Genomic DNA, 15,319 nt, shown 5'->3' on the forward strand with positions numbered 1-15,319 from the left:
AATAGTCTGTGACGTCACTCCAGAAGGCGACTGTGCCGCCAGGGACCATCAGTATTTCTACAGGACCATCGGCTGGCACCGTCCATTTGGCAGCAGCGGCAGCAGGCTTGCAACGTCGCTCACAATCATCCTTCTACTGATCGCAGATACCACCAGTGCCGATACGTACGTGAAGAAGTTGGTGGCAACATCACTCGTTTTTTCCTGGGGGACGGCGACGGTCTTAATAGTCTGTGACGTCACTCCAGAAGGCGACTGTGCCGCCAGGGACCATCAGTATTTCTACAGGACCATCGGCTGGCACCGTCCATTTGGCAGCAGCGGCAGCAGGCTTGCAACGTCGCTCACAATCATCCTTCTACTGATCGCAGATACCACCAGTGCCGATACGTACGTGAAGAAGTTGGTGGCAACATCACTCGTTTTTTCCTGGGGGACGGCGACGGTCTTAATAGTCTGTGACGTCACTCCAGAAGGCGACTGTGCCGCCAGGGACCATCAGTATTTCTACAGGACCATCGGCTGGCACCGTCCATTTGGCAGCAGCGGCAGCAGGCTTGCAACGTCGCTCACAATCATCCTTCTACTGATCGCAGATACCACCAGTGCCGATACGTACGTGAAGAAGTTGGTGGCAACATCACTCGTTTTTTCCTGGGGGACGGCGACGGTCTTAATAGTCTGTGACGTCACTCCAGAAGGCGACTGTGCCGCCAGGGACCATCAGTATTTCTACAGGACCATCGGCTGGCACCGTCCATTTGGCAGCAGCGGCAGCAGGCTTGCAACGTCGCTCACAATCATCCTTCTACTGATCGCAGATACCACCAGTGCCGATACGTACGTGAAGAAGTTGGTGGCAACATCACTCGTTTTTTCCTGGGGGACGGCGACGGTCTTAATAGTCTGTGACGTCACTCCAGAAGGCGACTGTGCCGCCAGGGACCATCAGTATTTCTACAGGACCATCGGCTGGCACCGTCCATTTGGCAGCAGCGGCAGCAGGCTTGCAACGTCGCTCACAATCATCCTTCTACTGATCGCAGATACCACCAGTGCCGATACGTACGTGAAGAAGTTGGTGGCAACATCACTCGTTTTTTCCTGGGGGACGGCGACGGTCTTAATAGTCTGTGACGTCACTCCAGAAGGCGACTGTGCCGCCAGGGACCATCAGTATTTCTACAGGACCATCGGCTGGCACCGTCCATTTGGCAGCAGCGGCAGCAGGCTTGCAACGTCGCTCACAATCATCCTTCTACTGATCGCAGATACCACCAGTGCCGATACGTACGTGAAGAAGTTGGTGGCAACATCACTCGTTTTTTCCTGGGGGACGGCGACGGTCTTAATAGTCTGTGACGTCACTCCAGAAGGCGACTGTGCCGCCAGGGACCATCAGTATTTCTACAGGACCATCGGCTGGCACCGTCCATTTGGCAGCAGCGGCAGCAGGCTTGCAACGTCGCTCACAATCATCCTTCTACTGATCGCAGATACCACCAGTGCCGATACGTACGTGAAGAAGTTGGTGGCAACATCACTCGTTTTTTCCTGGGGGACGGCGACGGTCTTAATAGTCTGTGACGTCACTCCAGAAGGCGACTGTGCCGCCAGGGACCATCAGTATTTCTACAGGACCATCGGCTGGCACCGTCCATTTGGCAGCAGCGGCAGCAGGCTTGCAACGTCGCTCACAATCATCCTTCTACTGATCGCAGATACCACCAGTGCCGATACGTACGTGAAGAAGTTGGTGGCAACATCACTCGTTTTTTCCTGGGGGACGGCGACGGTCTTAATAGTCTGTGACGTCACTCCAGAAGGCGACTGTGCCGCCAGGGACCATCAGTATTTCTACAGGACCATCGGCTGGCACCGTCCATTTGGCAGCAGCGGCAGCAGGCTTGCAACGTCGCTCACAATCATCCTTCTACTGATCGCAGATACCACCAGTGCCGATACGTACGTGAAGAAGTTGGTGGCAACATCACTCGTTTTTTCCTGGGGGACGGCGACGGTCTTAATAGTCTGTGACGTCACTCCAGAAGGCGACTGTGCCGCCAGGGACCATCAGTATTTCTACAGGACCATCGGCTGGCACCATCCATTTGGCAGCAGCGGCAGCAGGCTTGCAACGTCGCTCACAATCATCCTTCTACTGATCGCAGATACCACCAGTGCCGATACGTACGTGAAGAAGTTGGTGGCAACATCACTCGTTTTTTCCTGGGGGACGGCGACGGTCTTAATAGTCTGTGACGTCACTCCAGAAGGCGACTGTGCCGCCAGGGACCATCAGTATTTCTACAGGACCATCGGCTGGCACCGTCCATTTGGCAGCAGCGGCAGCAGGCTTGCAACGTCGCTCACAATCATCCTTCTACTGATCGCGGATACCACCAGTGCCGATACGTACGTGAAGAAGTTGGTGGCAACATCACTCGTTTTTTCCTGGGGGACGGCGACGGTCTTAATAGTCTGTGACGTCACTCCAGAAGGCGACTGTGCCGCCAGGGACCATCAGTATTTCTACAGGACCATCGGCTGGCACCATCCATTTGGCAGCAGCGGCAGCAGGCTTGCAACGTCGCTCACAATCATCCTTCTACTGATCGCAGATACCACCAGTGCCGATACGTACGTGAAGAAGTTGATGGCAACATCACTCGTTTTTTCCTGGGGGACGGCGACGGTCTTAATAGTCTGTGACGTCACTCCAGAAGGCGACTGTGCCGCCAGGGACCATCAGTATTTCTACAGGACCATCGGCTGGCACCTTCCATTTGGCAGCAGCGGCAGCAGGCTTGCAACGTCGCTCACAATCATCCTTCTACTGATCGCAGGTCTGAAATTCTCTTGTAACCGCGATTTATTAGTGCATTAATTTTTCACTGTTGCTGCTGCTGCCATCAAAAGTGTACTGTGCTGTCCTTTGCCATGAGCTTATCCCGTACTGAAGTGGGCAAACTTGTGAAGGAGCTAAGACATGACTTGACTGAAATGCGCCAGTCGCTCGAGAGGGAACTGCGTAAAGAGCATCGTGAGATCAAGGCATCATGAATAAAGCTTTTGAAGACATGGTTTTCATGAATAAAGCTTTTGAAGACATGGCAAACCAAGTGAAAAAAGTTGAAACTGAAAACGCCGAACTGAAGGCAGCCAACAGCTCCCTCACGAGTGAATGCGCGCTGCTAAGAGACAAAGTGACTGAGAACGAACTTAGAATCACCCAACTAGAACAATACTCTAGAAATAAGAACATCGAGATTAAGGGTGTTCCTACGACACAGAACGAAAAACTCGAGAGCGTGCTTGCAGCTATTGGCAATGCAGTGGACGAACCGGTATCAGAAAGTGACATTGAAGTTTGCCACCGTGTACCAACACGGGACGCCTCAAGACAAAACATTGTTGTCCAGTTCCATAACCGCTCAAAACGGAATGCCCTGCTTGAAAAGGCACGAAAAGAACGCGTAACCACTGCCGACATCGGACACCAGGATCGCCAGCCTATCTATATAAATGAGCATCTTTGCCCCACATTGAAAGTGATACTTGGAAAAACAGTAGCCAAGAAAAATGAGAACTGGCGTTTCTGCTGGACGAAAGAAGGCAAAATCTTTCCAAGGAAAAATGAGTCGTCACGTGTGCTTCGCGTCACGAAGCTCAGTGACCTAGATAAGATAGAGTAAGCAAGCACGTGCAAATCATTTCAATAAGTGAACGTGGAAAACCGCCTGTTGTCAGTTTCAGAAATTCGAAGGTTATCACGTAACAAATATTCATCCTCTGTACTGCATATTAACACCCAGTCCGCTAGAAATAAAGAGCAAGAAATACAATGCTTATTATTGCGCATGGATTTTCAATTTGATATTCTGATGTTTACCGAGACATGGTACCGTGATGCTGCAGAAGTGCTGAAAATTCCAGGATATACTTCTTTCTTTGTAAACCGTACCTTAAGAAAAGGAGGCGGTGTCATGCTGTTAGTAAAAAATAGTTCGAGTTGTGTTATTGTGGAAGAATTTTCCAAAATCACTTCAGATTATGAAGTGCTCACCGTCAGAAATGAGTTAAAGTGTACACCGTGATGTATCGTCCGCCCCACGCGAGTGTTTCGAATTTCTTTACATTTTTAGAGAGGTACCTTAGCTATTTCAATGATGATGGTGTCACTGTCATTCTGGGAGGTGACATAAACATTGACTGCTTGCAACAATCATCAAATAATCAAGAATTTGGTAGAATCTTAGATGCGAACAATTATATTAACGCAATAAGTCTACCGACACGAGTACAACCAACTTCTTCGACACTACTAGACGTCTTGATTACCAATATTCCCTCCGAGCATCTCAGTGCTGGTGTTATCAGTTCTCACGTGAGCGATCACTTACCGATTTATCTTCTATCGGAATATATGAAGCCCTCCAACACGTTACAGCACCCGTCTACCAAAACTTACAGGCAGATAAATTCTTACACTCTGGAACGTTTTCGCTCTCATTTGCGTCTCACTGACTGGAGCAAAGTATTAGAAAGTGTTGAACCAGAGAAAGCCTATATTGAGTTCATAAAAGTTTTCAAGGTGGTATATGACCAATGTTTTCCACGTAAATTACGAAAGCGAGCTCGGAAAGCCCGTAAACCATGGGTCACGTGGGAACACCTAAAGAGTATGAAAGAAAAAGACAAACTGTACCAAACTTTTATGAAAACAAGAGCTCTAAAGACCTGCTTGCCTTTAAGCGTTTCCGGAATAAACTCAACAAACAGCTCCATGGAGCAAAACAGACCTACCTCAGTAATCTTTTTTCTCCCGAGGTACTTAAAAGGCCACACCTTGTGTGGAAGCGTTTGAACAACGTGCTCCACGGTGACCCCCAAGAAAAATCCACTTTATCAATTAACATTAAAGGCGACACATTAACAGATACACGATTAGCGAACTCTTTCAACGACTATTTCACATCATTAGTAAAAAGTAAGCACGATACCAAATGCATCCAGTACTTAAGAACACCAATACAAGAAAGTGCATTCTTGTTTCCCACTACCGTGCATGAAATTGTAAGTTCTGTCATGTCACTGAGAAACAGTATGTGTACCGACGTTGATGACTTACAGATACAACCTGTAAAATATGTTATCGATACTATCGCGCCAATTCTAGAGCATGTGATTAACCTAATGTTTTCTGCTGGTATTTTCCCTAAACAACTTCAGATGTCAAAAGTAACCGTAATATACAAGGGTGGTGATATCAATAATTTATCTAACTCTAGGCCTATTTCAATAATTCCCGTTTTCTCGAAATGCATTGAAATATTTATATATAAACGCATGTCCAGTTTTACTACGAAGCATAACATTATTACGCCTTGCCAGTATGGCTTCCGGAAGGGTTGTTCAACTGAAACGGCTCTTCTGAGGCAAAAGGAATTTATCTTGCAGTCATTTGAAGATCATCTATGTACACTAGGCATTTTCATTGACTACTCAAAAGCATTTGACTCAATTAATCACCATTCCTTGTTTGAGAAATTGCAACATTATGGCTTTAGGGGTACTTTCCTAAAACTTATCACTTCTTACTTTCATCACCGTCGGCAGCAAGTCACTGTTAAAGACTTTGTATCCGAATTCAAGCCAGTTACTGCTGGTGTGCCTCAAGGCAGTATTTTGGGCCCTTTACTCTTCAACTTGTACATTAATGACATCGTAAATACTTGTGCTAACACTAAGTTTATCATTTACGCGGACGACACAAGTATTTTTATTACAGGCCATGACCCTTCAAAACTCGTAGAAAAAGGCAACGCAGTACTAAGAAAAATCCACACATGGAGCGTTGCCAATTCATTGAACTTAAATGCGGCAAAGACAAATGCAGTATTATTTCACCCTCAGAACAAAAGGCTGAATATCACCGACAACTTAAAATTAGGGTCATCAACTATAGAGCTTTCACGCGTAGCTAGAAGCCTTGGCGTCATTTTTGAAGAACATATGACGTGGACAGATCAATTAAATGCAACCTTAAATAAACTTTCAAAAACTGTAGGCATCTTATGCAAATTTCGCTACATCCTGCCTCAGAACATAAAGTTGTCAATTTACAAATCGCTATTTTTGTCCAACCTATCGTACTGTTACTTAGTTTGGGGCACGACCACCAAAACTAACACTGAAAAACTACACAAACTTCAAAAGAAAGCACTTCGAAATATCGTTAATGCTGCATACGACGCACACACGGAACCAATTTTCAAGGCTCTCAATCTATTACCAGTGAATGAGGTTTACCGTTCAATGTTACATAAACGCTATACATTGGCTACGAAAAACAACGACACGTTTTTTACAGAATTGTCTGAGTTAAGACAGGCTGAGCATGTGCGCATCCTGAGGGTACGCGAAGTATGGAGGGTGCCTAGAATACGAACAAATTACGGCACACAAATGTTAAAATACCAGTTACCTGTGCTACTTAATAATTCAGACCTTCACATGTAACATGTTCGCGTGTCTTGTTTGTATTTGTATAAAGATGGCATTATCAGTTCCTTTAGCATTTCCGACCTTACTAGCGCATTTATGACCATTCAGTGAAAAACCTATCTTCCTTATAATATACAGATTGGTTCCTTTGTACTTCTGTATTGTATAATCATGTGCCTTGTTTGCCAAGCCCGGGGGTACAGACCCTGTCAAGCCTGATTAATGGCTTTTTGTCTGTACCCACCAAATGTCATTGATTTTCATTGATGCTGAAATAAATGATTGATTGATTGATTGATTGATTGATTGATTGATTGATTGATTGATTGATTGATAGACGACCTGCGCATGCGCTGAGTTGCCGGCGGCCACGGCGTCCGCCGCAGCGCGGGCGATCTCATCTGCGCTTACGAGAGGGGGGGGGGGGGTGAGTGAGGCGGGGAGGGTAGGCTAAAATCCCTATACAGTAAAAGTACCGCCACCTACTCTTGTCTCCGCCGTCTCCTCTCACAAAGCGCTTGTTTCTTTCTTTACTCTTTTGCTTGCGAAAGCAAGTCGACGGTGGCGCTCCTCGAAAGCCGCCATTGAAGCTTTCAGGCTGGGCGCGCGCTGCCGAGTGACTACGCAGAGTGACTTGCAACATGGCTCTGAGGCGGAAGAAAACAAACTATAAGAAGTGAAATGGCACGCTATCATCGTCCAATCGGAGATACAAGAGGGAGAGAAGCGGCGTTGATCAAAGGATGGCGGTACTTTTCCGAAGGTATAGAGACATTGGCCTATGCTAAAACCCCATGATAATTTGAAAGTAGGGACACTCTCCTCCCCGCAGCGCTTTCATCCTAGATTCTCCTCGCCCGCCGATGCGTGCGCTGCGCACGGCACGCTATTCCGCCTTGGCTCCTGCGGACAGGCTGCAGAATTCAATGGAGGCGCATGATTTTGGGCCAGTTGCGCGCCCCAATGGCGCAGAAAATGTTGAAAAATGGTGATAACAGCACATAGAATGCTGAGGAGGTTGGTTTCATCTTAAAGCCGTATGAATGGAGCACTGATGTAAAAGGAGCTTTGAGGTGAGTTCTATACTCCAGATATTTTTTTCTGCCACATAATATACTGCTTTAAATGTGCATCTGATCTAGTATTGCTTGTGGCACATCGCTCTGGGTTTGGCACTTCTTCCTTGCACGTGCGCGCATGTGCACCGCAGGTATTATATTCTGCGTGCCTTCATATTGTGACACAAAGATGAAAGTAACAGTGAAATCTATTTACAGCTGATATTACAAGAGACAGGCAGCGCAGACAAGTCCCTAACGTTGTTGTTTTCCGACACCAGTTTGCGCCCTTCTTCTTCCACCTTGTTCCCAGCGTTGTAACATATGCCCCTACGGCGTGGAAGCACCGTCCCGGTGCGTCTTATGTAGACGAACACTGGTAGCGCTTGAGGCGGCCAACATGCACGACGTCACGGGGAGGCTGGGCAGAGCAAGCGGGAGTCGTGACCGGGGAGATTTCGTACGTTACAGCTGTCACCTGGCGGAGGACCCGGTAAGGACCAGCGTAGCGCGACATTGGCTTTTATGATAGGCCAACGCGGCGGCTAGGAGACCATGGAAGGACCAGGTCCCCGGGAATGAAATTAGCGTCACGGTGACGACCGTCATATGTGCTCTTCTGCTTGTTCTGAGAAATAGAAAGGCGACGATGAGCAATTTGACGTGCCTGTTCGGCTGTGGCAATGACGTCTCGGGCGTATTCCGACGTAGAATCCTGAGCGATGGGCAGGACGGTGTCGAAAGGCAATACGGGGTCGCGGCCGTACAATAGATAAAATGGTGAGTAACCGGCTGTGTCGTGACGCGACGAATTGTACGCGAATGTGACGAAGGGAAGAGCATTGTCCCAGTCACGGTGGTCATCGGAAACGTACATTGATAGCATGTCGGTGATTGTGCGATTAAGGGGCTCACTCAAGCCGTTCGTCTGCGGATGGTAGGCAGTCGTGAGCTTGTGCTTGGTGGCACAGGAACGGAGTATGTCGTCCACAACTCGGGAGAGGAAATACCGGCCGCAGTCTGTAAGAAGCTGACGAGGAGCGCCGTGATGAAGGATGATGTTGTGCAAAAGAAACTCAGCGAAGTTGGTCGCGCAGGATGTCGGAAGAGCTTTGGTGATCGCGGACTGAGTTGCATAGTCGGTAGCGACAGCAATCCACTTGTTGCCGGAAGCAGATATGGGGAAAGGACCAAGCAGGTCTAACCCAACGCGAAAGAACGGTTCGGATGGCACGTCGATAGGTTGAAGGCGACCAGCAGGGAGCAGAGGTGGCTTTATCCGGCGCTGACATAACTCGCGCCAGACCGGGCCAGAAGAAACGGCGTCGTACACGATCGTACGTGCGAGAGACGCCAAGGTGACCAGCCGTGGGTACATCGTGTAACTGAGAGAGAATGGTGGCACGCAGATGGCGGGGAAGGACAAACAGCCGCTCGGGACCACTAGGGTGCACGCATGCTGCGCCGATACAACGTGCCGTCCTGGATGAGAAACAGTCGAAGGGAGGGGTCGGACGGCGCAGACGCGAGCTTGTCCATGACCTCACGTATGTAGGGGTCACGGCGCTGCTCGGTTGCGAGGTCAGCGAATGCAGAGAGCGAGGGAACAGGAGCAGGAGTGTCGGTCGCAAAAATGTCCGGAGGGTCGACAGGATGAGGTGACAGACAGTCGGAATCTTGGTGTAAACGACCCGACTTGTAGGCAACGGTGTACGGGTACTCCTGAAGTCGCAATGCCCAGCGACCGAGGCGGCCTGTAGAGTCCTTCAGGGAAGAGAGCCAGCACAGCGCGTGGCGGTCTGTAGTGACTGTAAATAGCCGACCGTATAATGAATTACTGGCGAGTGTATCGTCCGTCCATGTGTTTGTCTCAATGTCAAAGTAGCTTTTGCGCTGTGGTTTCTGCATTTAATTGGACGGTTGCGCAATTGCAGTGTGATGAAGCGGTGCCGGCAATAATGACAAAAGCTGAGGAAAGGTATTTACAGATTACTCTTTACGCGTTGGTGTCAATGAAGCTTTAAAAAATACTCTGTATACCTATGGCAGAGGGACATTCTATATATTTAGGCAAAAGAAACGCCTCTGGATAAGGTATTTTGATAGTTCACACCGACATACCGTTACATTATGTAGTAGGATACGTAAAATCGTGATTTTGATTAGACATCAAAAATACATTTATCACACAAAAATCAAAAGGAATGGTCAGCAAGATGCTTTCATTTTCATGCACGCGCAAAAACATTATTTGACAAGATACAGATAACGTAGAAGAGTATCATATAATATTGTTGCACGAACGGTCTAAACGAACGGGATAAACGGTCTCCTTCGCGCGTAACAATATTCAGAATGAAAAACAGTTCTAATGTAGAAATATGCCATGTAGTACGGATGGCAGCTGAGAAAAAGACATGCTCAAGAAAACACGAGCAGTAACATTATGCCATGACACAAACCTACACCGTTTAATACATGATAAAGCCGTATCAGTGCGGCCGAAAGTTGACGGCCAATGGGTTCTTGCGATAAGAGCTTGTCCTTTCCAAAAAGCGGCTCTCTTGCGATTAAAACGACACTCCAGGTGCAAGAGATAGCACATTTTCTTTTGAGCCGAGCCACTATTTGCTACGAAAATGCAATGCGCAGATGCTCAGGAGATTCGTTACATACTGGGCGCGAATGCACTAATCGAGTCCTTATTTTTAAGAGTTCTACAGTTGGATACAGCCCAAGAACGAAGTGGCAAACACCCCTCAAAGCCCCCTGAAACACCTAATCCTCAAACACCTAATCCTCCTTATTACATCTTGATCCCCTAACCCTAATCCAACTTAATCCTCCTTAGTTGACCCTAGCCTTCCTCATTTAACCTTAACCCACCTTTATCGACCTTAAACCACCTTAATCCAATCATTAATCAGTCACGAATTTACTTTGCTAATCATTAATAATCTATTATACACGGCTGGACATGATTTGGCTCGCTTCTGGCCTTCATTAGATCACGTTACTTTCTGTACCTCAAACGCTCACCTTGAAACATATCCAACTAAGGGTCTCGCCTTAAAATATGGACTAGCTGGCGCTCATCACCTGCAATACCACGGGTATACTTGCCACTAATTTTTTAGGTCCTGCATTCATTGTATTTAAGTGACTGACACACACGTCGAAGTAAGGTGTAAATAGCTCCTCTACAAGCTGCTATTTAGATTTTCAGTAAAACAGTCAACGGATCCTAACAATTACGAAATGTGCGATCGAGAGGCTGTACCTTCGGGTATATTTGTTCAGTGGAAAGCAGAATCTATAGTGCTGCACATCCGATTGAATAACAGTTGACGACGTGCGAGGTGATGGCGTCCCAGCAGAATATTCAACATTCCGAGGAGAACCCCATTTTTATGCAACGTGCAAATTGCCGCCGCAAAAACGCTAATGAGCTGGCTGGAAGAATTGAAAAAATGCAGCATTAGGGGATGCTTTCATATGAGCAATAAGAAAGGCGCCTTACCTCGCAAACAACACTGTTCTTTATCGGAAAAAACTTCTTTCGGCCAATGTTGTGCAGCCACTGCTTCTTGCGCAAGCCATCACGCTTTCCTTGTGGTATCGTAAAACTGCGTAACCATCATCCCGCTTCTTGCTGCAGTTATATGCGCAGCAGCACGGCATAGTGCTAGCAGACAGTGCTCAAAACAGCGTGCTATGTTAGCGTGTGACGTGCTCTATATACGTTTTCACGAGGGCGCTTCCGACGGTCTGCCGTGGAGAGTATGTGTCAGTGTTGCCTGTTTAGTCTGAGCATGCCTTGCGCTTGCGTTGCGGAGTGGCAGCTTTCCTTCGATGTTTCCGTTTAATTTTGTCACGAATGACTTACACTCGCAAATAATGGCATATGCTCATCAAAAGGCTACAGGCCAACACTGTGAAGTTTATGGGTGCACAAACAACCAGCGGAAAATAACGATTTTAGAGACTATAGTGTCTCCACAACACAGCCCTCCGGGAGAGCACTGCCGATGTTTTATGCACACGCTGCGCTGGTTTCCCGCTTCACCTGAGGAATTAGCATTACAGTCTCATATTGACACGTACACATGTTTATCTTTCACCGGTAGCCGCTTTCAACATTGGCTGACAAATGTTAAACGTTATCGCTCGGCGCAGGACGCGCCTGCATTGGAAGCTTCTCGGACGTTATCAATGCTTCTATCCGTCGTCTGTGGTCACCGACGCCCATGTAATCTGATTGTATGAGCGACGCGAATTGTCTAGAACTTTCTGGAAGACACGCGGGCATCAGGGATTAATCTGGAACCTTCGATGACTCAGGTATAAAAGCCGACGCGTTTCGCCGCTGATCAGATTTTCGACGATCGCCGACTGTGTTCGCCGCTATCGTTGTGCTTTGAGTGTAGCTTGCTTTTGTGGGCACAGGTTCGCCCAATAAACAACCAGTTTCGTCATACACAGTTTTGTGACTGTTTTCTCTACCGTCACTACTACGTGACATCTGGTGGAGGTGCTAGTTCGTTCATGCACCGAACGCCCCCGCAAAGCCGCGACCCAAGCCCGAAACCGGAGAACGAGACCAACGTCGCCAAGGACCAGCGAGCTAGCCGTAGGCAGCAAGGACTTGTGCCGGAGTTCGGACTTCTTCCCGAAAAGACCACTGCAATCAAGGCCAAGTCAACGACCAAATGGCAGCACCAGCGTCCCCCATCCTGCTGCAGCAACCTCGGGAGCCACCGACTTTTCGTGGATCATCGGCTGAAGACCCTGAAACCTGGCTGGAGACATACGAGAGGACCGCGACGTTCAACAAATGGAGCGACGACGACAAGCTGCGCCATGTGTATTTTTCATTAGATGATGCTGCTCGGACCTGGTTTGAGAACAGAGAGACCACCCTGGTGACGTGGGACCTATTTCGTGAGAACTTCATGAGGACTTTCACGAATGTCTTGCGAAAAGAAAGGGCCGAAGTTTTATTAGAAACCAGAGTGCAATTGCCGAACGAGAACATCGCAATCTTCACGTAGGAGATGACTCGCCTCTTCCGCCACGCCGACCCCGATATGTCAGAGGAAAAGAAAGTTCGGTTCTTGATGCGGGGCGTCAAAGAGCATCTATTCACTGGATTGATGCGCAACCCGCCCAAGACTGTGGCAGAATTTGTTTCGGAGGCCACAACCATCGAGAAGACCCTTGAAATGCGAGCCAGGCAATACAACCGCCGTGCACTGACAAACTACGCCGAAGCTCAAGCTCTAGGCGCCGACGACCTGCACGAGACGATCAGAGCGGTTGTACGGGAAGAACTACAGAAATTATTCCCAAGATCGCATACTCAGGTGACTTCAATCGCTGAAATAGTTAAAGAAGAGGTTCAGCGATCACTAGAAGTGCCAGAAGTTCCGGTATCGCCTCAACCACAGCCGCAAGCGATGACCTACGCCGCCGTCGCCCGTCGTCAAGGCCCCCCTCCGCGCTCGCGCCAGGGCCCCGTAACGCCGCAGTTCCGTCGTCCACCGCCGCCGCCGCCAGCACGCCCGCCCGTCGCCCAGCGCAGCTCCCAGCGGAAGACGGACATTTGGCGCGCCCCCGACCACCGCCCGCTCTGCTATCACTGCGGGGAAGCCGGCCATGTCTACCGCCGATGCCCATACCGAGAGATGGGCCTACGAGGGTTCGCCGTCAACGCGCCACGTCCACAGCTTGGCGAGCGACCACGTGACATCGCCGACTACCTTGCCGGAGCCCAGTGGCAACCACGACGGCCCTCACGCTCGCCGTCACCAGGCCGCTACATCTCGCCGCATCGCCGCCTGTATGCCGGCCCAACCCGGGGCCGATCTCCCAGCCCATACCCGGGAAACTAAAAGCAGCAACCGATGGAGGTGCGGTTGCTGTACGACGCAATGCCGAAGATCCTCCGCCGCCGACGACGACGACGATTCGCGAATCATCACGACGAGATATCAGCACGCCGCCTAGCAACAGCCTTGACAGCACATCGCCGCCGAACGAAGACCTTCCGACGCGACGTAGCAGCAGCAGAGCAAGCCGACGCAGCCGTGATCCGACGCCACGAATTAACCGCAACGCCAGACGCCGGTCTACCGATCTAGACGTGCTCATCGATGGTCATAACGTCACCGCTCTCGTCGACACTGGCGCCGACTATTCAGTTTTCAGTGGCGCGTTCGCCGCCAAGTTAAAGAAGGTGCAGACGGCCTGGCAAGGACCCGATATACGGACAGCGGGAGGTCACCTAATAACGCCGGCTGGAATCTGCACAGCGCGAGTCACGGTAAACAACCGCACTTACCCGGCGAGCTTCGTAATCCTGCAGCACTGCTCCAGGGACGTCATCCTAGGCATGGACTTTCTACACCAACATGGTGCAGTCATCGACTTAAGGTCCAAGTCGATAACGCTTTCAACACACAAAGCGATACCGCCGGATACATGCATCAGTTACCATGCCTTGAATGTGCTTGAACAAGTCACCGTCCCGCCTCACTCCAGCGTAATGATTTCCGTCGGTACGGAAGTGCCTGCAGACATGGAGGGCGTCATCGAGGGCGATCATCACTTACTGCTTTACCGTGAAATTTGCGTCGCTAGAGGCATAGCTGAGCTACGTGCAGGGAAAGCAACGGTGATGCTCACGAACTTCAGCCCCGAATACAAGCACATTAACAAAGGCACCACGGTTGCCTACATCGACGAAATAGTACAAGCCAGCAGTGCTTTCGCCTTCACGGATTCCAGTGCACCCGCAACGACGACTATAATACCTGAAGCAACTTTCAACGTTAATCAGAACCTTCCCAGGCATAAGAAAGAACAACTAAAAGCTCTGCTCCTGCAATACAAGGATTGCTTCTCGTCGTCGTCAAAAGTTCGACAAACCCCTGTCGCCAAGCACCGAATCATAACCGACGAAAATGTCCGCCCACTGCGTCAGAGCCCGTACCGAGTTTCGGCACGCGAACGCGAGGCCATAAGGCAACAAGTCGACGAAATGCTACGCGACGACATCATCCAGCCGTCCAAGAGTCCGTGGGCGTCCCCCGTGGTGTTAGTGAAGAAGAAGGATGGAACCCTACGTTTCTGCGTCGATTATCGTCGCCTCAACAAGGTCACGAAGAAGGACGTATACCCCCTTCCACGGATTGACGACGCCTTGGATCGACTATACAACGCAAACTATTTTTCGTCGATGGACCTCAAAACCGGCTACTGGCAAATCGAAGTCGACGATAGGGACCGGGAGAAGACGGCCTTTATAACACCAGACGGACTGTTCGAGTTCAAGGTCATGCCGTTTGGTCTTTGCTCGGCACCTGCGACTTTCCAACGCGTCATGGATACAGTACTGGCAGGCTTGAAGTGGCAGACTTGCCTCGTCTATTTGGACGACGTCGTTGTGTTTGCCTCAAGCTTCGAAGAACACCTGCGGCGCCTTGAAACAGTTCTTCAAGCAATCAAAACCTCCGGACTCACGTTAAAGCCAGAAAAGTGCCGCTTCGCATATGAGGAGCTCTTGTTTTTGGGCCACGTCATCAACAAGTCTGGAGTGCGCCCCGACCCTCAGAAAACTGCGGCCATCTCCAACTTTCCTCTGCCCGCTGACAAGAAGGCAGTGCGTAGATTTCTGGGACTGTGCGCCTATTACAGGCGCTTCGTCAAGGATTTTTCACGGATCGCCGAGCCACTGACGTACCTCACGAAGGCCG

The sequence above is a fragment of the Dermacentor silvarum genome, chromosome 8 (genome assembly GCF_013339745.2).
Source record: "Dermacentor silvarum isolate Dsil-2018 chromosome 8, BIME_Dsil_1.4, whole genome shotgun sequence".
In the NCBI taxonomy this organism is placed as follows: domain Eukaryota; kingdom Metazoa; phylum Arthropoda; class Arachnida; order Ixodida; family Ixodidae; genus Dermacentor; species Dermacentor silvarum.